This window comes from Camellia sinensis, chromosome 14, assembly GCF_055761805.1.
Source record: "Camellia sinensis isolate YWXY chromosome 14, ASM5576180v1, whole genome shotgun sequence".
NCBI lineage: Eukaryota > Viridiplantae > Streptophyta > Magnoliopsida > Ericales > Theaceae > Camellia > Camellia sinensis.
Genome location: NC_138974.1, coordinates 103,074,979 through 103,092,707, shown reverse-complemented (window position 1 = coordinate 103,092,707; position 17,729 = coordinate 103,074,979). Strand labels below are relative to the sequence as shown.

The window sequence follows — 17,729 nt, the reverse complement described above, 5'->3', positions numbered from 1 at the left end:
AAGGGGTGCAACACGAGGACTTCCCAGGGGGTCACCCATCCTAGTACTACTCTCGCCCAAGCACGCTTAACTTCGGCGTTCTGATGGGATCCTGTGCATTAGTGCAGGTATGTTCGCACCAGAAGATTAACCGCGACTTTAATGTTTTAAGCAGTAGACGGGAAAAAAATGAAATTGAATGGAACCGGATAATCTGGAAATGGTTTAAAAGGGAGAAATTTGTCGAAAAGGAGGCGAAGGCGATTGAATGGGCTAAAAATCGGACTGGCTGTCCGGGGAAAAAAAAGAAAAAAGGGGCGGGGGGTTGGAAAAAGGGACAAAAAGGGTGCAACACGAGGACTTCCCAAGGGGTCACCCATCCTAGAACTACTCTCACCCAAGCACGCTTAACTGCGGAGTTCTGATGGGATCCGGTGCATTAGTGCTGGTATGATCGCACCCGAAGATTAACCGCGACTTTATTCTTTTAAGCAGTAGACGGGAAAAAAAATGAAATTGAATGGGACAGGATAATCTGAAAATGGTTTAAAAGGGAGAAATTTGTCGAAAAATAGGCGAAGGCGATTGAATGGGCAAAAAATCGGACAGGCTATCCGGGGAAAAAAAAAAGGGGGGGGTGGAAAAAGGGACAAAAGGGGTGCAACACGAGGACTTCCCAGGGGGTCACCCATCCTAGTACTACTCTCGCCCAGGCACGCTTAACTGCGGAGTTCTGATCGGATCGGTTGCATTAGTGCTGGTATGATCACACCCGAAGATTAATCGCGACTTTATTGTTTTAAGCAGTAGACGGGGAAAAAAATGAAATTGAATGGAACAGGATAATCTGGAAATGGTTTAAAAGGGAGAAATAGTCAAAAAGGAGGCGAAGGCGATTGAACGGGGTAAAAATCGAACAGGCTGTCCGGGGAAAAAAAAAGGGGGGTTGTGGAAAAAGGAACAAAAGGGGTGCAACACGAGGACTTCCCCGGGGGTCACCCATCCTAATACTACTCTCGCCCAAGCACACCTAACTGCGAAGTTCTGATGGGATCCGGTGCATTAGTACTAGTATGATCGCACCCAAAGATTAATCGCGACTTTATTGTTTTAAGCAGTAGACGGGAAAAAAAATGAAATTGAATGGAACAGGATAATCTGGAAATGGTTTAAAAGGGAGAAAGTTGTCGAAAAGGAGGCGTAGGCGATTGAATGGGCTAAAAATCGGACAGGCTGTCCGGGGAAAAAAAAAAGCGGGGATGGAAAAAGGGACAAAAGGGGTGCAACACGAGGACTTCCCAGGGGGTCACCCATCCTAGTACTACTCGGGCCCAAGCACGTTTAACTGCGGAGTTCTGATGGGATCCGGTGCATTAGTGCTGGTATGATCGCACCCGAAGATTAACCTCGACTTTATTGTTTTAAGCAGTAGACGGGAAAAAAAATGAACTTGAATGGAACAGGATAATCTGGAAATGGTTTAAAAGTGAGAAATTTGTCGAAAAGGAGGCGTAGGCGATTGAATGGGCTATAAATCGGACAGGCTGTCCGGGGAAAAAAAAAAAAGGGGGCGGGGTGGAAAAAGGGACAAAAGGGGTGCAACACGAGGACTTCCCAGGGGGTCACCCATCCTAGTACTACTCTCGCCCAAGCACGCTTAACTGCGGAGTTCTGATGGGATCCGGTGCATTAGTGCTGGTATGATCGCACCCGAAGATTAACCGTGACTTTATTGTTTTAAGCAGTAGACTTGAAAAAAAATGAAATTGAATGGAACAGGATAATCTGGAAATGGTTTAAAAGGGAGAAATTTGTCGAAAAGGAGGCGAAGGCGATTGAATGGGCTAAAAATCGGACAGGCTGTCCGAGGAAAAAAAAAGGGGGGGGGTGGAAAAAGGGACAAAAGGGGTGCAACACGAGGACTTCCCAGGGGGTCACCCATCCTAGTACGACTCTGGCCCAAGCACGCTTAACTGCGGAGTTTTGATGGGATCCGGTGCACTAGTGCTGGTATGATCGCACCCGAAGATTAACCTCGACTTTATTGTTTTAAGCAGTAGACGGGAAAAAAAATGAAATTGAATGGAACAGGATAATCTGGAAATGGTTTAAAAGGGAGAAATTTGTCGAAAAGGAGGCGAAGGCGATTGAATGGGCTAAAAATCGGACAGGCTGTCCGGGGACAAAAAAAAAAGGGGCGGGGTGGAAAAAGGGACAAAAGGGGTACAGCACGAGGACATCCTAGGGGGTCACCCATCCTAGTACTACTCTCGCCCAAGCACGCTTAACCGCGGAGTTCTGATGGGATCCGGTGCATTAGTGCTGGTATGATCGCCCCAGAAGATTAACCGCGACTTTATTGTTTTAAGCAGTAGACGGGAAAAAAAATGAAATTGAATGGAACTGGATAATCTGGAAATGGTTTAAAAGGGAGAAATTTGTCGAAAAGCAGGCGAAAGCGATTGAATGGGCTAAAAATCGGACAGGCTGTCCGGGGAAAAAAAAGAAAAAAGGGGCGGGGGGTTGGAAAAAGGGACAAAAAGTGTGCAACACGAGGACTTCCCAGGGGTTCACCCATCCTAGTACTACTCTCGCCCAAGCACGCTTAACTGCGGAGTTCTGATGGGATCCGGTGCATTAGTGCTGGTATGATCGCACCCGAAGATTAACCGTGACTTTATTGTTTTAAGCAGTAGACGGGAAAAAAAATGAAATTGAATGGAACAAGATGATCAGGAAATGGTTTAAAAGGGAGAAATTTGTAGAATAGGAGGCGAAGGCGATTGAATGGGCTAAAAATCGGACAGGCTGTCCGGGGAAAAAAAAAAGGGGAGGGTGGAAAAACGGACAAAAGGGTGCAACACGAGGACTTCCCAGGGGGTCTGTAATAACCCAACCCTCATATCTATTTCTAGTATATTTTCGATCTGTTATTCTGTGCATTTACTTGCTTTCTGTGAAAAGTGATTTATATCCGTGGCATTTTTATTAGTGTATTTGGAACCTCCCTATTTTATTTTGGGCTATTGATTGTGGTGGTAATATGATGGTAAAGTAAGATTGGATCAAAAACTTTAATTTGAATAATTCGTTTACGACCAACCGTCACTCTTTTGCCCTTTTCTTGTTCCACACTTGGAATTTGGATGTGAGGTTAGAACCATTGGAAAGCTTATTTTCGGGGCTTCAATTTGGGCACAAGAATGACCTAAAACGGAGTCCGGATGAGAGAGTTACGCCTGTTTGAAATTTTCATATCTGTGCTGGAAGCAGAACCGCACGTGCGGGAAATGCGGCGCACGTGCGGCGATGTGCGGGGCAGCAGCTCAAAAACGTGATTTTTGAGTCATTTCTTAGATTTTCTTTTCCTCTCTTCTTCTTCCCTCTTCCATGTCCGAAACCCTAGCTCCCAAAACCTTGATTTCCTCCACTTTTCTCAACAAATTCACCATGAATCTTGCATCAAGGATAAGAGGAGATCACCACTTTCTACCGAATGGAATTCCGAAATTTTTGAGGTATGTTGGGGTATGTTGGGGTTCTATTGTGGGGTTTAGAGTATGGTTTATGGGTTATGGACCTAGGGTGCCTAATAAATGAGAAGATTTGCAATCAAAAGTAATGGGTTAAGAAGATTTAAAATTGTATTTGAAATTTGTAGATTTCTTAGAAACCCTAGGTTGGTTTTTGATGATAATCCATGATTTGGCCCAAATTGATAGTTGAATCATGAAAGTGGTAAGTTGAATTAGATGTGTTCAAGTTTAATTGGAATTTGGTTATGTTTGAAAATTATGTTTAAATTTTGCGATTGAACTTTGTTAAATGCATTGTAAATTATGTTTTAATAAAAGGGAAATTGGGGAGAAAGAAGAAGAAGCTTCCAAGGAAGAAGATTGGGAAATTAAAGGGGTTATAAAGATTTTAATGGAGGGTATGTGTAATTCATTCTTAATGGTTCCTCTCTTTGATAACTAAGTAGAAAGTTCTTTATGTTATACAAGTTAGGGTTTATGTTATGGAACAAATATGTGGTGAATGATTAATTAGAATCACGTTTTTGAAGTTTGATTGTGTAGCTAAATGATCATGTGTGTATATATAGCTATGTGTGAGAAGATAGGAATGTTATGAAGTTAAGTTGTGTTTGTGAGTTAAGATCAAAAGTCCAAATTGTATGAAGATTGATCTATGTTATAGCTCCTATTTACATGATTTTGAACCATGTTTCATCAATTAAAAGAACCTATTTTGAGCCTTGAAAAATGTATCAAAAATTGGGTTTTTCTGCATTTTCGGACTGCTTTCTGCCAGAATCGCCGCACGTGCGGGGCTTCTTGCCGCACGTGCGGGAAGCACTGCCGCACGTGCGGGGCTCACAGCCGCACGTGCGGCCCATGCTGCAAAAATTTGTTTGCTCGGTTTTACGTGCTTAACCCTCTGGTATTTTTAGAATTTGTGTTTGATGTCCCTAAGATGCCTGTAAATTCATTCGAAGTAAACTAAAGCAGGAAAGGAATTAAGAAAGCAAAAGAACTAATGTCTAAGTCATGTGTATGTACAGGGCACACTCCAGGAGGGGCAAGCACTCCGTTGTAGCACTGTGAGTAGTAGTACAAGAATGTACATTTTATATACTATTGACAATTATTGTCACTAATCCTCTGTTCTTTGTAAGTATTATTCAAACAATTATGACAATTGGAAAGCAATGTGAACTTATATGAACGCTGAAAGATTTGCGTACGTCGGTATGATTTTGGAATCCTTATATTCCGTTAATGACGAATATTAGCCCTTTGTTATTTATCAGTATAGTTTGTTATTTCTTAAAGAATAAGTGGAACTTATGTTCAGCCTTGAAGAATGATGTTGTGTGAATTTAAGATTATGTTACGAAGGGATCCAAGAACGTTTAGAATCTATGATAGGAATGTAAAGGTTTACCATTAGCATGCAACCCACATAAGAATATGAATCATTCTATTTTGTTAAGTGCATGATAATGACATGATATAACAAGAAAAGCTCTGTTTTCTATTAACTTAATGATTATTCATATATGTAGAAGTATTCACATCATCTTTAGCACAAGGCCCTTACCCAGGGGTAATAATACCATGGTTCAAATAATTAAGTTATAAGTTTACGTATGTTCTAAGTTTAAGTCTGTTATAAGTTTACGTATGCTCTAGTCAAGAATGTTACAAGTTTATATATGTGTGACAAGTTCCAATATGTACAACTTTAAGTAAGGTTACAAGTACAAGTATATACAAGTTTAAATGTGTTACAAGTTTTCAAGTTTAAGTATGTTATAAGTCCATGTATGTTATAAATTCAAGTATATTACAAGTATACGCATGTTATAAGTCCACGTATGTTACAAGTTTAAGTACGATACAAGCGTAAGTATGTTACAAGCTACGTTACATGCTTATATATGTACAAGTTCAAGAGTACTATAAGTTCACAATGTTGAGGAATTTCTTTATGGAACTAACAAGAATGCTTTTTTTTTTTTATTGATTTGCCAGCGTTATTAAAAGGCTAAGTATAAGTAAGTATGAATCCTGATTTCTGTTAATGATTCAAGCATAATGCATATGTATGAATTTATATCCGTTATGGTATGACATTTATGTATGGTTTGGGTCTGTAAGACCTGCTAATTATTGGTATGGAACAAAGTGCTACTTGGAACTAAGTGCTACGTTGTGAGCCACCGCTAGAGTCCATGTGAGACACCTCTTGAGTCCATACATATGTGAAAATTGTGAGGCTCATGGCCATCTGTATAAGTTGTTATGAAATGAAACAAAGTGCTACACGGAACTAAGTGCTACGATGTGAGTTACCTCTAGAGTCCGTGTGAGACACCTCTTGGGTTCATATATGCATGTCCAAGGGCTTTAATGCCAATATGTTTTAAGGGCTTAATGCCAATCTGATAAGGGCTTATGCCATTCTAATATGAAACAAAGTGCTACACGGAACTAAGTGCTACAATGTGAGCCACCTCTAGAATCCGTGTGAGACACCTCTTGAGTTCATATATCTATATGTTCAAGGGCTGTAATGCCATTCTGACAAGGGCTCCATGCCATATGTTCAAGGGCTATATGCCATTATGTTTAAAAGCTTAATGTTAATGTGTTCAAGGGCTTAAAACCATTATGACTCACGATTGGGGCCTAAGGCCATTTAAAATGAAAATAGGAACAGATTAACTACATGATCTTCGCATTTATTTATGCATTGTTATGTATTATGTTTAAATTGTGCATTTATGTATCATACTATTCACTGAGCTTGGCTCACCCTATGTTATGTCTGTTTCTGTAGGTAACCAACCAAGTGGTCAGTTCTAAACCATGACGCTTGTCTTCTTTGGTCAACCATTCCATGTCCAAGCCTAAGAGAAGCTGCTCTTATTTTCTTGAAGTTTTGACGAACTTTGGTTTTGCACTCTAGTTGTTGGCCTAAGGTTGAAATGTGTAGAATACTTTCTTCCGAAACGTTTTTGGTGTATGCCCAATTATAGAGCTGGGCTTGTGTGTATGTGCGTATATATCTGATATTCAGGTGTATGTTTTAGATGTTATTTGTCTGTTTAAAATTTGTGATCCTGGCATGATAGTAGTAGCTCAATGGAGTTTGTTTCTATTGTCATATTTTGATATTTAATGCTTCCGTTCAGGCCCCATATATTATATATATAACAGGTTAAGTGTCCGTTTCTGAAGTGGTCATGCCCAAACTTTTAGGGGCGGGTTTGGGGGCGTGACAGGGTCACCGATCCTAGTACTACTCTCGCCAAAATACGTTTAACTGCGGAGTTCTGATGGGATCCGGTGCATTAGTGCTGTTATGATCGCACCCGAAGATTAGCCGCGACTTTATTGTTTTAAGCAGTAGATGGGAAAAAAAATGAAATTGAATGGAACAGGATAATCTGGAAATGGTTTAAAAGGGAGAAATTTGTCGAAAAGGACGCGAAGGCGATTGAATGGGCTAAAAATCGGACAGGCTGTCCCGGGAAAAAAAAAAAAGGGGGGGGGTGTTGGAAAAAGGGACAAAAGGGGTGCAACACGAGGACCTCCCAGGGGGTCACCCATTCTAGCACTACTCTCGCCCAAGCACGCTTAACTGCGGAGTTCTGATGGAATCCGGTGCATTAGCGCTGGTATGATCGCACCCGAAGATTAATCGCGACTTTATTGTTTTAAGCAGTAGAAGGGAAAAAAAATGAAATTGAATGGAATAGGATAATCTGGAAATGGTTTAAAAGGGAGAAATTTGTCGAAAAGGAGGCGAAGGCGATTGAATGGGCTAAAAATCGGACAGGCTGTCCGGGGAAAAAAAAAAGGAGGGGGGTGGAAAAAGGGACAAAAGGGGTGCAACACGAGGATTTCCCAGGGGGTCACCCATCCTAGTACGACTCTGGCCCAAGCACGCTTAACTGCGGAGTTCTGATGGGATCCGGTGCATTAGTGCTGGTATGATCGCACCCGAAGATTAACCTCGACTTTATTGTTTTAAGCAGTAGACGGGAAAAAAAATGAAATTGAATGGAACAGAATAATCTGGAAATAGTTTAAAAGGGAGAAATTTGTCGAAAAGGAGGCGAAGGCGATTGAATGGGCTAAAAATCGGACAGGCTGTCCGGGGAAAAAAAAAAAAAGAGGCGGGGTGGAAAAAGGGACAAACGGGGTACAACACGAGGACTTCCCAAGGGGTCACCCATCCTAGTACTACTCTCGCCCAAGCACACTTAACCGCGCTGTTCTGATGGAATCCGGTGCATTAGTGCTGGTATGATCGCCCCAGAAGATTAACCGTGACTTTATTGTTTTAAGCAGTAGACGGGAAAAAAAATGAAATTGAATGGAACAGGATAATCTGGAAATGGTTTAAAAGGGAGAAATTTGTCGAAAAGCAAGCGAAAGCGATTGAATGGGCTAAAAATCGGACAGGCTGTCCGGGGAAAAAAAAAAAAAAGGGGCGGGCGGTTGGAAAAAGGGACAAAAAGGGTGCAACACGAGGACTTCCCAGGGGGTCACCCATCCTAGTACTACTCTCGCCCAAGCACGCTTAACTGCGGAGTTCTGATGGGATCCGGTGCATTAGTGCTGGTATGATCGCACCCGAAGATTAACCGCGACTTTATTGTTTTAAGCAGTAGACGGGAAAAAAAATGAAATTGAATGGAACAAGATGATCAGGAAATGGTTCAAAAGGGAGAAATTTGTAGAATAGGAGGCGAAGGCGATTGAATGGGCCAAAAATCGGACAGGCTGTCCGGGAAAAAAAAAAGAGGGGGTGGGAAAAGGGACAAAAAGGGGTGCAACAGGAGGACTTCCCAGGGGGTCACCCATCCTAGTACTACTCTCGCCCAACCACGCTTAACTGCGGAGTTCTGATGGGATCCGGTGCATTAGTGCTGGTATGATCGCACCCGAAGATTAACCGCGACTTTATTGTTTTAAGCAGTAGACGGGAAAAAAACACGAAATTGAATGGTACAGGATAATCTGGAAATGGTTTAAAAGGGAGAAATTTGTCGAAAAGTAGGCGAAGGCGATTGAGTGGGATAAAAATCGAACAGGTTGTCCGGAGAAAAAAAAAAGGGGGGGGGGTGGGATGGAAAAAGGGATAAAAAGGGTGCAACATGAGGACTTCGCAGGGGGTCACCCATCCTAGTACTACTCTCGCCCAAGCACGCTTAACTGCGGAGTTCTGATGGGATCCGGTGCATTAGTGCTGGTATAATCGCACCCGAAGATTAACCGCGACTTTATTGTTTTAAGCAGTAGACGGGAAAAAAAATGAAATTGAATGGAACAAGATAATCTGGAAATGGTTTAAAAGGGAGAAATTTGTCGAAAAGGAGGCGAAGGCGATTGAATGGGCTAAAAATCGGACAGGCTGTCCGGGGAAAAAAAAAGGGGGGGGGTGGAAAAAGGGACAAAAGGGGTGCAACACGAGGACTTCCCAGGGGGTCACCCATCCTAGTACTACTCTGGCCCAAGCACGTTTTACTGCGGAGTTCTGATGGGATCCGGTGCATTAGTGCTGGTAAGATCGCACCCGAAGATTAACCTCGACTTTATTGTTTTAAGCAGTAGACGGAAAAAAAAATGAACATGAATGGAACAGGATAATCTGGAAATGGTTTAAAAGGGAGAAATTTGTCGAAAAGGAGGCGTAGGCGATTGAATGGGCTATAAATCGGACAGGCTGTCCGGGGAAAAAAAAAAAGGGGCGGGGTGGAAAAAGGGACAAAAGGGGTGCAACACGAGGACTTCCTAGGGGGTCACCCATCCTAGTACTACTCTCGCCCAAGCACGCTTAACTGCGGAGTTCTGATGGGATCCGGTGCATTAGTGCTGGTATGATCGCACCCGAAGATTAACCGTGACTTTATTGATTTAAGCAGTAGACGGGAAAAAAAATGAAATTGAATGGAACAGGATAATCTGGAAATGGTTTAAAAGGGAGAAATTTGTCGAAAATGAGGTGAAGGCGATTGAATGGGCTAAAAATTAGACAGGCTGTCCCGGGAAAAAAAAAAAAGGGGGGGGGGGTTGGAAAAGGGTGCAACAGGAGGACTTCCCAGGGGGTCACCCATCCTAGTACTACTCTCGCCAAAGCACGCTTAACTGCGGAGTTCTGATGGGATCCGGTGCATTAGTGCTGTTATGATCGCACTCGAAGATTAACCGCGACTTTCTTGTTTTAAGCAGTAGACGGGAAAAAAAATGAAATTGAATGGAACAGGAGAATCTCGAAATGGTTTAAAAGGGAGAAATTTGTTGAAAATGAGGCGAAGCCGATTGAATGGGCTAAAAATCGGACAGGCTGTCCCAGGAAAAAAAAAAAAAAGGGGTGGGGGTTGGAAAAAGGGACAAAAGGGGTGCAACACGAGGACTTCCCAGGGGGTCACCCATCCTAGTACTACTCTCGCCCAAGCACGCTTAACTGCGGAGTTCTGATGGGATCCGGTGCATTAGTGCTGGTATGATCGCACCCGAAGATTAATCGCGACTTTATTGTTTTAAGCAGTAGACGGGGAAAAAATTAAATTGAATAGAACAGGATAATCTGGAAATGATTTAAAAGGGAGAAATTTGTCGAAAAGGAGGCGAAGGCGATTGAATGTGCTAAAAATCGGACAGGCTGTCTCGGGAAAAAAAAAAGGGGGGGGGGTATGAAAAAGGGACAAAAAGGGTGCAACACGAGGACTTCCCACGGGGTCACCCATCCTAGTACTACTCTAGCCAGAGCACGCTTAACAGCGGAGTTCTGATGGGATCCGGTGCATTAGTGCTGTTATGATCGCACCCGAAGATTAGCCGCGACTTTATTGTTTTAAGCAGTAGACGGGGAAAAAAATGAAATTGAATGGAACAGGATAATCTGGAAATGGTTTAAAAGGGAGAAATTTGTCGAAAAGGAGGCGAAGGCGATTGAATGGGCTAAAAATCGGACAGGCTGTACCGGGAAAAAAAAAAAAAGAAAAAGGGGGGTGTTGGAAAAAGGGACAAAAGGGGTGCAACACGAGTACTTCCCAGGGGGTCACCCATCCTAGTACTACTCTCGCCTAAGCACGCTTAACTGCGGAGTTCTGATGGGATCCGGTGCATTAGTGCTGGTATGATCGCACCCGAAAATTAACCGCGACTTTATTGTTTCAAGCAGTAGACGGGAAAAAAAATGAAATTGAATGGAACAGGATAATCTGGAAATGGTTTAAAAGGGAGAAATTGTCGAAAAGGAGGCGAAGGCGATTGAACGGGCTAAAAATCGGACAGGCTGTCCGGGGAAAAGAAAAAAGGGGGTGTGTGGAAAAAGGGACAAAAGGGGTGCAACACGAGGACTTCCCAGGGGGTCAGCCATCCAAGTACTACTCTCGCCCAAGCACGCTTAACTGCGAAGTTCTGAAGGGATCCTGTGCATTAGTGCTGGTATGATCGCACCCGAAGATTAACCGCGACTTTATTGTTTTAAGCAGTAGACGGGAAAAAAAATGAAATTGAATGGAACAGGATAATCTGGAAATAGTTTAAAAGGGAGAAATTTGTCGAAAAAGAGGCGAAGGCGATTGAATGGGCTAAAAATCGGACAGGCTGTCCCGAGAAAAAAAAAACGGGAGGGGGTTGGAAAAAGGGACAAAAAGGGGGCAACACGAGGAATTCCCAGGGGGTCACCCATCCTAGTACTACTCTCGCCAAAGCACGCTTAACTGCGGAGTTCTGATGGGATCCGGTGCATTAGTGCTGTTATGATCGCCCCCGAAGATTAGCCGCGACTTTATTGTTTTAAGAAGTAGACGGGAAAAAAAATGAAATTGAATGGAACAGGATAATCTGGAAATGGTTTAAAAGGGAGAAATTTGTCGAAAAGGAGGCGAAGGCGATTGAATGGACTAAAAATCGGACAGGCTGTCCCGAGAAAAAAAAAAAGGGGGGGGGTTGGAAAAAGGGACAAAAGGGGTGCAACACGAGGACTTCCCAGGGGGTCACCCATGCTAGTACTACTCTCGCCCAAGCACGGTTAACTGCGGAGTTCTGATGGGATACGGTGCATTAGTGCTGGTATGATCGCACCCGAAGATTAACCGCGACTTTATTTTTTTAAGCAGTAAACGTGAAAAAAAATGAAATTGAATGGAACAGGATAATCTAGAAATGGTTTGAAATTGAGAAATTTGTCGAAAAGGAGGCGAAGGAGATTGAATGGGCTAAAAATCGAACAAGCTATCCGGGGGAAAAAAAAAAGGGAGGGTTGGGGGTGGAAAAAGGGACAAAAGGGGTGCAACACGAGGACTTCCCAAGGGGTCACCCATCCTAGTACTACTTTCGCCCAAGCACGCTTAACTCCGGAGTTCTGATGGGATTCGATGCATTAGTGCTGGTATGATCTCACCCGAAGATTAACCGCGACTTTATTGTTTTAAGCAGTTGACGGGAAAAAAATGAAATTGAATGGAACAGGATAATCTGGAAATAGTTTAAAAGGGAGAAATTTGTCGAAAAGGAGGGGAAGGCGATTGAATGGGCTAAAAATCGGAAAGGCTGTCCGGGGAAAAAAAAAACGGGAGGGTGGTGGAAAAACGGACAAAAGGGGTGCAACACGAGGACTTCCCAGGGGTTCACCCATCCTAGTACTACTCTCTCACAAGCACGCTTAACTGCGGAGTTCTGATGGGATCCGCTGCATTAGTGCTGGTATGATCGCACCCGGAGATTAACCGCGACTTTATTCTTTTAAGCAGTAGACTGGAAAAAAAATGAAATTGAATGGAACTGGATAATCTGGAAATGGTTTAAAAGGGAGAAATTTGTCGAAAAGGAGGTGAAGGCGATTGAATGGGCTAAAAATCGGACAGGCTGTCCGGGGAAAAAAAAAAAAAAAAGGGGTGGGGGTGGAAAAATGGACAAAAGGGGTGCAACACGAGGACTTCCCAAGGGGTCACCCATCCTAGTACTACTATCGCCCAAGCACGCTTAACTGCGGAGTTCTGATGGGATCTGGTGCATTAGTGCTGGTATGATCGCACCCGAATATTAACCGCGACTTTATTGTTTTAAGCAGTAGACGGGAAAAAAAATGAAATTGAATGGAACAGGATAATCTGGAAATGGTTTAAAAGGGAGAAATTTGTCGAAAAGGAGGCGAAGGCGATTGAATGGGTAAAAATCGGACAGGCAGTCTGGGGAAAAAAAAAAACGGGAGGGGGTGGAAAAACGGACAAAAGGGGTGCAAGACGAGGACTTCGCAGGGGGTCACCCATCCTAGTACTACTCTCGCCCAAGCACGCTTAACTGCGGAGTTTTGACGGGATCCGGTGCACTAGTGCTAGTATGATCGCACCCGAAGATTAACTGCGACTTTATTGTTTTAAGCACTAAAAGGGAAAAAAAATGAAATTGAATGGAACAGGATAATCTGGAAATGGTTTAAAAGAGAGAAATTTGTCGAAAAGGAGGCCAAGGCGATTGAATGTGCTAAAAATCGGACAGGCTGTCCGGGGAAAAAAAAAAGAAAGGGGGGTGGAAAAAGGGACAAAAGGGGTGCAACACGAGGACATCCCAGTGGGTCACCCATCCTAGTACTACTCTCGCCCAAGCACGCTTAACTGCGGAGTCCTGATGGGATCCGGTGCATTAGTGCTGGTATGATCGCACCCGAAGATTAACCGCGACATTATTGTTTTAAGAAGTAGACGGGAAAAAAAATGAAATTGAATGGAACAGGATAATCTGGAAATGGTTTAAAAGGGAGAAATTTGTTGAAAACGAGGCGAAGGCGGTTGAATGGGCTAAAAATCGGAAAGGCTGTCCGGGGAAAAAAAAAAAAGGGGTTGGGGGTGGAAAAAGAGACAAAAGGGGTGCAACACGAGGACTTCCCAAGGTGTCACCCATCCTAGTACTACTCTCGCCCAAGCACGCTTAACTGCGGAGTTCTGATGGGATCCGGTGCATTAGTGCTGGTATGATCGCACCCGAAGATTAACCGCGACTTTATTGTTTTAAGCAGTAGACGGGAAAAAAAAATGAAATTGAATGGAACTGGATTATCTGGAAATGGTTTAAAAGGGAGAAATTTGTCGAAAAGGAGGCGAAGGGGATTGAATGGGCTAAATATCGGACAGGCTGTCTGGGGGAAAAAAAAACGGGAGGGGGTGGAAAAAAGGACAAAAGGGGTGCAACACGAGGACTTCCCAGGGGGTCACCCATCCTAGTACTACTCTCGCCCAAGCACGCTTAACTGCGGAGTTCTGATGGGATCCGGTGCATTAGTGCTGGTACGATCGCACCCGAAGATTAACCGCGACTTTATTGTTTTAAGCAGTAGACGGGAAAAAAAATGAAATTGAAGGGAACAGGATAATCTGGAAATGGTTTAAAAGGGAGAAATTTGTCGAAAAGGAGGCGATGGTGATTGAATGGGCTAAAAATCGGACAGGCAGTCCGGAAAAAAAAAAAAAGGGGGGGGAGGGGAGTGGAAAAATGGTCAAAAAGGGGGCAACACGAGGACTTCCCAGGGGGTCACCCATCCTAGTACTACTCTCGCCCAAGCACGCTTAACTGCCGAGTTTTGACGGGATCCGGTGCATTAGTGCTGGTATGATCGCACCCGAAGATTAACCGCGATTTTATTGTTTTAAGCAGTAGACGAGAAAAAAAATTAAATTGAATGGAACAGGATAATCTGGAAATGGTTTAAAAGGGAGAAATTTGTCGAATAGGAGGCGAAGGCGATTGAATGGGCTAAAAATCGGACAGGCTGTCCGGGGAAAAAAAAAGGGGGGTGGAAAAAGGGACAAAAGGGGTGCAACACGAGGACTTCCCAGGGGGTCACCCATCCTAGTACTACTCTCGCCCAAGCACGCTTAACTGCGGAATTCTGATGGGATCCGGTGAATTAGTGCCGGTATGATCGCACCCGAACATTAATCGCGGCTTTATTGTTTTAAGCAGTAGACGGGAAAAAAATTGAAATTGAATGGTACAGGATAATCTGGAAATGGTTTAAAAGGGAGAAATTTGTCGAAAAGGAAGCGAAGGCGATTGAGCGGGCTAAAAATCGGACAGGCTGTCCGGGGAAAAAAAAAAAAGGGGGTGGGATGGAAAAAGGGACAAAAAGGGTGCAACACGAGGACTTCCCAGGGGGTCACCCATCCTATTACTACTCTCGACCAAGCACGCTTAACTGCGGAGTTCTGATGGGATCCAATACATTACTGCTGGTATGATCGCACCCGAAGATTAACCGCGACTTTATTGTTTTAAGCAGTAGATGGGAAAAAAAATGAAATTGAATGGAACAGGATATTCTGGAAATGGTTTAAAAGGGAGAAATTTGTCGAAAAGGAGGCGAAGGCGATTGAATGGGCTAAAAATCGAACAGGCTGTCCGGTGAAAAAAAAAGGGGGGGTGGAAAAAGGGAAAAAAGGGGTGAACCACGAGGACTTCACAGGGGGTCACCCATCCTAGTACTACCCTGGCCCGAGCACGCTTAACTGCAGAGTTCTGATGGGATTCGGTGCATTAGTGCTGGTATGATCGCACCCGAAGATTAACCGCGACTTTATTGTTTTAAGCAGTAGACGGGAAAAAAAAATGAAATTGAATGGAACAGGATAATCTGGAAATGGTTTAAAAGGGAGAAATTTGTCGAAAAGGAGGCGAAGACGATTGAATGGGCTAAAAATCGGAAAGGCTGTCCGGGGAAAAAAAAAATGGGGTTGGGGGTGGAAAAAGAGACAAAAGGGGTGCAACACGAGGACTTCCCAAGGTGTCACCCATCCTAGTACTACTCTCGCCCAAGCACGCTTAACTGCGGAGTTCTGATGGGATCCGGTGCATTAGTGCTGGTATGATCGCACCCGAAGATTAACCGCGACTTTATTGTTTTAAGCAGTAGACGGGAAAAAAAATGAAATTGAATGGAACTGGATAATCTGGAAATGGTTTAAAAGGAAGAAATTTGTTGAAAAGGAGGCGAAGGCGATTGAATGGTCTAAATTTCGAACAGGCTGTCCGGGGGAAAAAAAACGGGAGGGGGTGGAAAAAAGGACAAAAGGGGTGCAACACGAGGACTTCCCAGGGGGTCACCCATCCTAGTACTACTCTCGCCCAAGCACGCTTAACTGCGGAGTTCTGATGGGATCCGGTGCATTAGTGCCGGTACGATCGCATCCGAAGATTAACCGCGACTTTATTGTTTTAAGCAGTAGACGGGAAAAAAAATGAAATTCAATGGAACAAGATAATCTGGAAATGGTTTAAAAGGGAGAAATTTGTCGAAAAGGAGGCGATGGTGATTGAATGGGCTAAAAATCGGACAGGCAGTCCGGGAAAAAAAAAAAAAGGGGGGGGGAGTGGAAAAAGGGTCAAAAAGGGTGCAACACGAGGACTTCCCAGGGGGTCACCCATCCTAGTACTACTCTCGCCCAAGCACGCTTAACTACCGAGTTTTGACGGGATCCGGTGCATTTGTCCTGGTATGATCGCACCCGAAGATTAATCGCGACTTTATTGTTTTAAGCAGTAGACGGGAAAAAAATTAAATTGAATGGAACAGGATAATCTGGAAATGGTTTAAAAGGGAGAAATTTGTCGAATAGGAGGCGAAGGCGATTGAATGGGCTAAAAATCAGACAGGCTGTCCGGGAAAAAAAAAAAGGGGGGGTGGAAAAAGGGACAAAAGGGGTGCAACACGAGGACTTCCCAGGGGGTCACCCATCCTAGTACTACTCTCGCCCAAGCACGCTTAACTGCGGAGTTCTGATGGGATACGGTGCATTAGTGCTGGTATGATCGCACCCGAAGATTAACCGCGACTTTATTTTTTTAAGCAGTAGACGTGAAAAAAAATGAAATTGAATGGAACAGGATAATCTGGAAATGGTTTGAAAGGGAGAAATTTGTCGAAAAGGAGGCGAAGGCGATTGAATGGGCTAAAAATCGAACAAGCTATCCGGGGGGAAAAAAAAAAGGAAGGGTTGGGGGTGGAAAAAGGGACAAAAGGGGTGCAACACGAGGACTTCACAGGGGGTCACCCATCCTAGTACTACCCTGGCCCAAGCACGCTTAACTGCAGAGTTCTGATGGGATTCGGTGCATTAGTGCTGGTATGATCGCACCCGAAGATTAACCCCGACTTTATTGTTTTGGGCAGTAGACGGGAAAAAAAATAAAATTGAATGGAACAAGATAATCTGGAAATGGTTTAAAAGGGAGAAATTTGTCGAAAAGGAGGCGAAGGCGATTGAATGGGCTAAAAATCGGACAGGCTGTCCGGGGGAAAAAAAAGAAGGGGGGGCGGAAAAAGGGACAAAAGGGGTGCAACACGAGGACTTCCCAGGGTGTCACCCATCCTAGTACTACTCTCGCCAAACCGCGCTTAACTGCGGAGTTCTGATGGGATCCGGTGCATTAGTGCTGGTATGATCGCACCCGAAGATTAACCGCGACTTTATTGTTTTAAGCAGTAAACGGGAAAAAAAATGAAATTGAATGGAACAGGATAATCTGAAAATGGTTTAAAAGGGAGAAATTTGTCGAAAAGGAGGCGAAGGCGATTGAATGGGCTAAAAATCGGACAGGATGTCCGGGGAAAAAAAAAGGGGGGGGGGGTGAAAAAAGGGACAAAAGGGGTGCAACACGAGGACTTCCCAGGGGGTCACCCATCCTAGTACTACTCTCGCCCAAGCACGCTTAACTGCGGAGTTCTGATGGGATCCGGTGCATTAGTGCTGGTATGATCACACCTGAAGATTAATCGCGACTTTATTGTTTTAAGCAGTAGACGGAAAAAAAATGAAATTAAATGGAACATGATAATCTGGAAATTGTTTAAAAGGGAGAAATTTGTCGAAAAGGAGGCGAAGGCGATTGAATGGGCTAAAAATCGGACACGCTGTCCGGGGAAAAAAAAAGGGGGTGGTGGAAAAAGGGACAAAAAGGATGCAACACGAGGACTTCCCAGGGGGTCACCCATTCTAGTACTACTCTCGCCCAAGCACGCTTAACTGCGGAGTTCTGATGGGATCCGGTGCATTAGTGCTGGTATGATCGCACCCGAAGATTAACCTCGACTATATTGTTTTAAGCAGTAGACGAGAAAAAAAATGAAATTGAATGGAACAGGATAATCTGGAAATCGTTTCAAAGGGAGAAATTTGTCGAAAAGGAGGCGAAGGCGATTGAATGGGCTGAAAATCGGAAAGGCTGTCCGGG

The 17,729-nt window shown here is 43.9% G+C and overlaps 42 non-coding genes and 1 pseudogene across 42 annotated transcripts; all 43 read right to left on the bottom strand.

The window, feature by feature from the left end:
- Positions 1-2: 2 nt before the first annotated feature.
- Positions 3-121, bottom strand: LOC145811642 (5S ribosomal RNA). The gene has a single exon (XR_014355179.1). It is a non-coding gene; the product is annotated as a 5S ribosomal RNA (ribosomal RNA).
- Positions 122-322: 201 nt separating this feature from the next.
- Positions 323-441, bottom strand: LOC145810843 (5S ribosomal RNA). The gene has a single exon (XR_014354398.1). It is a non-coding gene; the product is annotated as a 5S ribosomal RNA (ribosomal RNA).
- A 193-nt stretch (positions 442-634) lies between these two features.
- On the bottom strand, positions 635-753 carry LOC145811857 (5S ribosomal RNA). The gene has a single exon (XR_014355389.1). It is a non-coding gene; the product is annotated as a 5S ribosomal RNA (ribosomal RNA).
- A 192-nt stretch (positions 754-945) lies between these two features.
- On the bottom strand, positions 946-1,064 carry LOC145812097 (5S ribosomal RNA). Its single transcript, XR_014355622.1, has one exon. It is a non-coding gene; the product is annotated as a 5S ribosomal RNA (ribosomal RNA).
- Positions 1,065-1,256: 192 nt separating this feature from the next.
- LOC145810656 (5S ribosomal RNA) lies at positions 1,257-1,375 on the bottom strand. The gene has a single exon (XR_014354216.1). It is a non-coding gene; the product is annotated as a 5S ribosomal RNA (ribosomal RNA).
- A 197-nt stretch (positions 1,376-1,572) lies between these two features.
- LOC145809938 (5S ribosomal RNA) lies at positions 1,573-1,691 on the bottom strand. Its single transcript, XR_014353505.1, has one exon. It is a non-coding gene; the product is annotated as a 5S ribosomal RNA (ribosomal RNA).
- A 193-nt stretch (positions 1,692-1,884) lies between these two features.
- Positions 1,885-2,003, bottom strand: LOC145811724 (5S ribosomal RNA). The gene has a single exon (XR_014355258.1). It is a non-coding gene; the product is annotated as a 5S ribosomal RNA (ribosomal RNA).
- A 196-nt stretch (positions 2,004-2,199) lies between these two features.
- On the bottom strand, positions 2,200-2,318 carry LOC145812218 (5S ribosomal RNA). Its single transcript, XR_014355744.1, has one exon. It is a non-coding gene; the product is annotated as a 5S ribosomal RNA (ribosomal RNA).
- Positions 2,319-2,520: 202 nt separating this feature from the next.
- LOC145810872 (5S ribosomal RNA) lies at positions 2,521-2,639 on the bottom strand. Its single transcript, XR_014354426.1, has one exon. It is a non-coding gene; the product is annotated as a 5S ribosomal RNA (ribosomal RNA).
- A 4,421-nt stretch (positions 2,640-7,060) lies between these two features.
- On the bottom strand, positions 7,061-7,179 carry LOC145811346 (5S ribosomal RNA). Its single transcript, XR_014354889.1, has one exon. It is a non-coding gene; the product is annotated as a 5S ribosomal RNA (ribosomal RNA).
- A 194-nt stretch (positions 7,180-7,373) lies between these two features.
- Positions 7,374-7,492, bottom strand: LOC145810809 (5S ribosomal RNA). Its single transcript, XR_014354364.1, has one exon. It is a non-coding gene; the product is annotated as a 5S ribosomal RNA (ribosomal RNA).
- Positions 7,493-7,689: 197 nt separating this feature from the next.
- LOC145812348 (5S ribosomal RNA) lies at positions 7,690-7,808 on the bottom strand (annotated as a pseudogene).
- A 201-nt stretch (positions 7,809-8,009) lies between these two features.
- Positions 8,010-8,128, bottom strand: LOC145808981 (5S ribosomal RNA). Its single transcript, XR_014352473.1, has one exon. It is a non-coding gene; the product is annotated as a 5S ribosomal RNA (ribosomal RNA).
- Positions 8,129-8,320: 192 nt separating this feature from the next.
- LOC145811418 (5S ribosomal RNA) lies at positions 8,321-8,439 on the bottom strand. The gene has a single exon (XR_014354960.1). It is a non-coding gene; the product is annotated as a 5S ribosomal RNA (ribosomal RNA).
- Positions 8,440-8,640: 201 nt separating this feature from the next.
- On the bottom strand, positions 8,641-8,759 carry LOC145810964 (5S ribosomal RNA). The gene has a single exon (XR_014354515.1). It is a non-coding gene; the product is annotated as a 5S ribosomal RNA (ribosomal RNA).
- A 193-nt stretch (positions 8,760-8,952) lies between these two features.
- LOC145811318 (5S ribosomal RNA) lies at positions 8,953-9,071 on the bottom strand. The gene has a single exon (XR_014354862.1). It is a non-coding gene; the product is annotated as a 5S ribosomal RNA (ribosomal RNA).
- Positions 9,072-9,266: 195 nt separating this feature from the next.
- Positions 9,267-9,385, bottom strand: LOC145809322 (5S ribosomal RNA). Its single transcript, XR_014352847.1, has one exon. It is a non-coding gene; the product is annotated as a 5S ribosomal RNA (ribosomal RNA).
- A 188-nt stretch (positions 9,386-9,573) lies between these two features.
- LOC145812112 (5S ribosomal RNA) lies at positions 9,574-9,692 on the bottom strand. Its single transcript, XR_014355636.1, has one exon. It is a non-coding gene; the product is annotated as a 5S ribosomal RNA (ribosomal RNA).
- A 200-nt stretch (positions 9,693-9,892) lies between these two features.
- LOC145809832 (5S ribosomal RNA) lies at positions 9,893-10,011 on the bottom strand. The gene has a single exon (XR_014353399.1). It is a non-coding gene; the product is annotated as a 5S ribosomal RNA (ribosomal RNA).
- A 195-nt stretch (positions 10,012-10,206) lies between these two features.
- On the bottom strand, positions 10,207-10,325 carry LOC145812121 (5S ribosomal RNA). The gene has a single exon (XR_014355645.1). It is a non-coding gene; the product is annotated as a 5S ribosomal RNA (ribosomal RNA).
- Positions 10,326-10,528: 203 nt separating this feature from the next.
- LOC145810258 (5S ribosomal RNA) lies at positions 10,529-10,647 on the bottom strand. Its single transcript, XR_014353834.1, has one exon. It is a non-coding gene; the product is annotated as a 5S ribosomal RNA (ribosomal RNA).
- A 194-nt stretch (positions 10,648-10,841) lies between these two features.
- On the bottom strand, positions 10,842-10,960 carry LOC145811673 (5S ribosomal RNA). The gene has a single exon (XR_014355208.1). It is a non-coding gene; the product is annotated as a 5S ribosomal RNA (ribosomal RNA).
- Positions 10,961-11,156: 196 nt separating this feature from the next.
- Positions 11,157-11,275, bottom strand: LOC145811295 (5S ribosomal RNA). The gene has a single exon (XR_014354839.1). It is a non-coding gene; the product is annotated as a 5S ribosomal RNA (ribosomal RNA).
- A 196-nt stretch (positions 11,276-11,471) lies between these two features.
- Positions 11,472-11,590, bottom strand: LOC145811398 (5S ribosomal RNA). The gene has a single exon (XR_014354940.1). It is a non-coding gene; the product is annotated as a 5S ribosomal RNA (ribosomal RNA).
- Positions 11,591-11,790: 200 nt separating this feature from the next.
- LOC145812058 (5S ribosomal RNA) lies at positions 11,791-11,909 on the bottom strand. The gene has a single exon (XR_014355583.1). It is a non-coding gene; the product is annotated as a 5S ribosomal RNA (ribosomal RNA).
- Positions 11,910-12,104: 195 nt separating this feature from the next.
- LOC145812166 (5S ribosomal RNA) lies at positions 12,105-12,223 on the bottom strand. Its single transcript, XR_014355692.1, has one exon. It is a non-coding gene; the product is annotated as a 5S ribosomal RNA (ribosomal RNA).
- A 201-nt stretch (positions 12,224-12,424) lies between these two features.
- On the bottom strand, positions 12,425-12,543 carry LOC145810898 (5S ribosomal RNA). Its single transcript, XR_014354451.1, has one exon. It is a non-coding gene; the product is annotated as a 5S ribosomal RNA (ribosomal RNA).
- A 195-nt stretch (positions 12,544-12,738) lies between these two features.
- LOC145811862 (5S ribosomal RNA) lies at positions 12,739-12,857 on the bottom strand. The gene has a single exon (XR_014355394.1). It is a non-coding gene; the product is annotated as a 5S ribosomal RNA (ribosomal RNA).
- Positions 12,858-13,052: 195 nt separating this feature from the next.
- On the bottom strand, positions 13,053-13,171 carry LOC145811074 (5S ribosomal RNA). The gene has a single exon (XR_014354626.1). It is a non-coding gene; the product is annotated as a 5S ribosomal RNA (ribosomal RNA).
- Positions 13,172-13,369: 198 nt separating this feature from the next.
- Positions 13,370-13,488, bottom strand: LOC145810586 (5S ribosomal RNA). The gene has a single exon (XR_014354148.1). It is a non-coding gene; the product is annotated as a 5S ribosomal RNA (ribosomal RNA).
- A 196-nt stretch (positions 13,489-13,684) lies between these two features.
- Positions 13,685-13,803, bottom strand: LOC145809465 (5S ribosomal RNA). The gene has a single exon (XR_014353019.1). It is a non-coding gene; the product is annotated as a 5S ribosomal RNA (ribosomal RNA).
- Positions 13,804-14,004: 201 nt separating this feature from the next.
- On the bottom strand, positions 14,005-14,123 carry LOC145811710 (5S ribosomal RNA). Its single transcript, XR_014355244.1, has one exon. It is a non-coding gene; the product is annotated as a 5S ribosomal RNA (ribosomal RNA).
- A 190-nt stretch (positions 14,124-14,313) lies between these two features.
- On the bottom strand, positions 14,314-14,432 carry LOC145810333 (5S ribosomal RNA). Its single transcript, XR_014353908.1, has one exon. It is a non-coding gene; the product is annotated as a 5S ribosomal RNA (ribosomal RNA).
- A 197-nt stretch (positions 14,433-14,629) lies between these two features.
- On the bottom strand, positions 14,630-14,748 carry LOC145812134 (5S ribosomal RNA). Its single transcript, XR_014355659.1, has one exon. It is a non-coding gene; the product is annotated as a 5S ribosomal RNA (ribosomal RNA).
- A 191-nt stretch (positions 14,749-14,939) lies between these two features.
- Positions 14,940-15,058, bottom strand: LOC145812231 (5S ribosomal RNA). Its single transcript, XR_014355758.1, has one exon. It is a non-coding gene; the product is annotated as a 5S ribosomal RNA (ribosomal RNA).
- A 198-nt stretch (positions 15,059-15,256) lies between these two features.
- Positions 15,257-15,375, bottom strand: LOC145810585 (5S ribosomal RNA). The gene has a single exon (XR_014354147.1). It is a non-coding gene; the product is annotated as a 5S ribosomal RNA (ribosomal RNA).
- A 194-nt stretch (positions 15,376-15,569) lies between these two features.
- On the bottom strand, positions 15,570-15,688 carry LOC145810268 (5S ribosomal RNA). The gene has a single exon (XR_014353844.1). It is a non-coding gene; the product is annotated as a 5S ribosomal RNA (ribosomal RNA).
- Positions 15,689-15,886: 198 nt separating this feature from the next.
- Positions 15,887-16,005, bottom strand: LOC145811890 (5S ribosomal RNA). The gene has a single exon (XR_014355422.1). It is a non-coding gene; the product is annotated as a 5S ribosomal RNA (ribosomal RNA).
- Positions 16,006-16,196: 191 nt separating this feature from the next.
- Positions 16,197-16,315, bottom strand: LOC145810393 (5S ribosomal RNA). The gene has a single exon (XR_014353963.1). It is a non-coding gene; the product is annotated as a 5S ribosomal RNA (ribosomal RNA).
- Positions 16,316-16,516: 201 nt separating this feature from the next.
- LOC145811582 (5S ribosomal RNA) lies at positions 16,517-16,635 on the bottom strand. Its single transcript, XR_014355121.1, has one exon. It is a non-coding gene; the product is annotated as a 5S ribosomal RNA (ribosomal RNA).
- A 194-nt stretch (positions 16,636-16,829) lies between these two features.
- LOC145812161 (5S ribosomal RNA) lies at positions 16,830-16,948 on the bottom strand. The gene has a single exon (XR_014355686.1). It is a non-coding gene; the product is annotated as a 5S ribosomal RNA (ribosomal RNA).
- A 195-nt stretch (positions 16,949-17,143) lies between these two features.
- On the bottom strand, positions 17,144-17,262 carry LOC145809873 (5S ribosomal RNA). The gene has a single exon (XR_014353441.1). It is a non-coding gene; the product is annotated as a 5S ribosomal RNA (ribosomal RNA).
- Positions 17,263-17,453: 191 nt separating this feature from the next.
- Positions 17,454-17,572, bottom strand: LOC145809718 (5S ribosomal RNA). The gene has a single exon (XR_014353280.1). It is a non-coding gene; the product is annotated as a 5S ribosomal RNA (ribosomal RNA).
- Between the last annotated feature and the right edge of the window lie 157 nt (positions 17,573-17,729).